Genomic DNA, 3,887 nt, shown 5'->3' with positions numbered 1-3,887 from the left:
ATTGAGAACTAACAGCTGAATTCACCTTAAGGGATCGTTTCAGTGTGACCCTTCGAAAAGTCACAGATTTTCGCAATTTTTTTTTTAATAAATACATCATGACGAATACAAAATGATTTTCTTATGTGTATTTATTGGGTGTGTAATACTTAAATAAATTGTTGAAATGATACGTAATAAAAGGTTCAGTACTATGTCCACGATTGCGGCCGAAATTTTAATCTAAACTAAAAAGTACAAAAAGATTATTAATCTGTAGGAAAGTCGCTTTCGTGCTATGGAAGCTTTTTTGTTTTATTTAAAATTTGACGGCGGTTTGAATAAGAAGTATTGATATTGGCCTTTTTTTTGACAGTTTTTGTAAAAATAAGAAAGATTTCAAAAAAACAAAGAACGCTTCCATAGCGTTTTGAAAAACACAATTCTGAGAATTTTCAAAAAATCGATTTTTTTGATAGTTTGAAAGTATAGTCTTCTAAGAATATACTGTGAAATTTTTGGAACGATTCCACACATTAATTTAGCTTCTACAGCCGTTTTATCAGGTAGTGTATAAATAAACTGTAAAAATTTAAAATTGATTGCTCTTTTTTCAAACCTTAAAAAAATCCAGAAAACACCCTTAATTTGAGGGTTCTAGACCACCGGGACCCCTTAAAGAGTAATAATTTGAATTTCGATTTCATCTTCTATCCGACTATCCGATGATGCAACAAAAAATTTATTTTTTTCGAAATTTTCACACTTAGACGATCTGGAAGTTCAAAAGGCAGTTGTTTTAATATACCATAAAATTATAAAAAATATTTAAATAGTTTCGCGATACATTAGAAGTTCAATATAATATAATTTTTAAATGTAATAAATGTTGGGTGTTTCAATTTAAACGCCCAAAAATCATTATTTTGCCAGATCTGGCTAGCACTCTAACTTTTTCAGCTATGAGTGTGCTAAGGGATTTTTAAATGAACTGATTTACCTAATAAAAAAACAAAATAAAATCGAAATGTGAGCTTATTTCAATGTTTAAAAAGAATATTTGAATAAACGAAGTGAAAAAACTTAGTTAAACATTGTGAAATACCATGAGTTATTTATACAAATTATAAAACGCGAATACTTTTAAAAGAATTAGTTTTATCAACATTAGTTTTACACGCTCCTTATCTAGAGAAGCTCCCCTATCAGTACATACCCCATTTATACCGAAATTCGTTGTCAGTCTCGACCGCCAAAGTAATCGGAATCGTGCCAAGAGTTGAGACTTATTAGGAAAGAGTCTGATATAGTTAAACATGTTTTCTACTGAGACGAAGCCGTAGCAGTAGTGTGCTTTCGGCAAAAATGTAGCACAAGGTTGTCGAAAATATATGTAAGAAGATTTTAAGATTTTAAGATTTAAAACAGTACTCAGCTCTGGTTGTCCACAGCTCCTTTATTTATAGAATTTCTTATCCTAATTCATGTATGCACCACATGCAGAGTGCATACACATATCTTAATACTAGTCTACTGTACATACCAACAGTATGCACACATATCTTAAACATATGTAAATGTTCCCAACGGCATACACAAGTATTTCTTATCCATTATTATTTTAGGATCATTTAGCGATCCTTTACATCGCATACATTAAATACTACAGTCTCTTATCAATATACCCGAAATGAACATTTATTACGGAGATGATTGAAATGGGTATTTGTACATACATATTTATAATTACGACTGTTCTGTATGTGTAGCGATAATACACATAAATATTTGAAATATGATATCTGTTTCTATACAGATTTTCAAAAATATCTTATTTACAATTGTAGCCGTTAAGAACTGTTCAGAAATCTAACAGCGAGTCGGACCACTATTTTGTTGCAGCAAAGATTCGCACCCGCCTCTGTGGAGCAAAAACCCACGTCAAAAAACACAAGGAAGGTTTGACGTCGAGAAGCTGCAATCACAACAGACAGCCAAACGATTTGCTACTCGGCTTGCACTCCTGCTCTCTGAGAGCACTCGTCAACAACTCGGTATAAGGGAACTGTGGGACGGCATTTCAAACTCTTTACGTACAGCTGCAACCGAAACCATTGGTTTTCGGAAAGTGCAAAAGAACAGCTGGTACCACGAGGAGTGCCGTGTCGCAGCAGAGAGAAAACAGACTGCCTACCTCGCAACGTTACGATCGACCACAACACGTACGGGATGGGATAGATACCGAGAGTTGAAGAGGGAAGCGAGATGCATTTGCAGACAAAAAAAGAAAGAGGCCGAAATGCGTGAGTACGAAAAGCTTGATAAGCTGGCCGACAGGGTTAATGCTCGGAAATTCTACGAACATATGCGGCGGTTTACAGAAGGTTTCAAAACCGGAGCATACTCTCATAGAACCCCCAAAGGTGATCTAGTCAACGATGCCCAGAGCATACTTAAATTATGGAGGGAACACTTCTCCAGCCTGGCTTCACTTGGAATATCCAATTGGCGCCACGTAGCGAAAAGAAGAAACGACTGGCGCGCTGTTGTTAACTCGGCTATAATCGCGTAAGCGGTGTCTACGTAAATTAAGAAGAAGAAGAAGAAATATTTTGAGAGACTAGGAGTTGCTCAAGCTATTCTTTAAAAGTTTGCCACTGAGCGTAAACTCCTGAAAAAATGGGAATGTCAACTTGAGGCAACGTAAAATTGGCAGCATTTATTTGCTAACAGATTTTAATTTGAGTTTGTAAAATTTATTTCTTAAATCATAGAATTTACTTGTTATCTCTTCATTTTCGTGCTGGCTAATAAATTCAAGAACAGTATCACGAGTTTTTTTTGTTAGTCTCTCTATGCTGTCCAGAGAGCATATTTCGTTTATTTCGCAGTCTTCAATATTTTTTTCTAGTTCTGTTAGTATGAATTGAAGCCTGCGAACTAAACCAGAATTAAGAAGGCATTCCATTTTTCTGGGAGTACTATTTTCCTGAATTCTAGCTATCATTTCGCTTAACTTGGCGTACGCTGTCAATTAAAGCGTACCTACCGTCCCTTCAACATCATTTTTGAAATGATTATCTTTTTTTATTATCGGGATCTTTGGACAATTCTAAATGGTTTTGTTGAAATTCTGACCATTTTTTGTCCTAACTATCTTGGAGTTTTTCTACATTTCCTAATTCTTCATTTATATCCATATTCATGGACTTGATTCTCCATTCTCCCAAAAATAAAACAAATAAGTGTATATGAAATAAAAACAAAACAAAAAAGTGAAAAATGTTCTTACCTTGGTAAGGTGTGAATTAGGTTTATTGCAAAAACAGATTTTTTTTCTTTGTTTTGAAATTTATTATTTTATTTTTTTTTTTTGGTTTAAACACACCCTTCGGTTTTTTGCTCTTTTACTATCAAACCAAATTTTTTTAACACTTTTTTATTTTCACTTCACTCACGTGTTTAAAAAACGTCGGGGTCACCAATTTGTAAAGAAATAACGCGAAGGGCTTTAGATTTAAAACAGTACTCAGCTCTGGTTGCTCCTTTATTTATAGAATTTCATATCCTAATTCATGTATGCACCACATGCAGAGTGCATACACATATCTTAATACTAATCTAGTGTACATACCAACAGTATGCACACATATCTTAAACATAAATGTTCCCAAAGGCATACACAAGTATTTCTTATCTATTACTATTTTAGGATCATTTGCGATCCTTTACATTGCATACATTAAATACTACAGTCTCTAATCAATATATCCGAAATGAACATTTATTACGGTGATGATTGAAATGGGTATTTGTACATACATATTTATAATTACGACTGTACTGTATGTGTTAGCGATAATGCACATAAATATCTGAAATATGGTATCTGTTTCTATGCAGATTTA

Source organism: Bactrocera tryoni, unplaced genomic scaffold (genome assembly GCF_016617805.1).
Source record: "Bactrocera tryoni isolate S06 unplaced genomic scaffold, CSIRO_BtryS06_freeze2 scaffold_925, whole genome shotgun sequence".
NCBI lineage: Eukaryota > Metazoa > Arthropoda > Insecta > Diptera > Tephritidae > Bactrocera > Bactrocera tryoni.
This window is presented reverse-complemented; position numbering follows the sequence as displayed.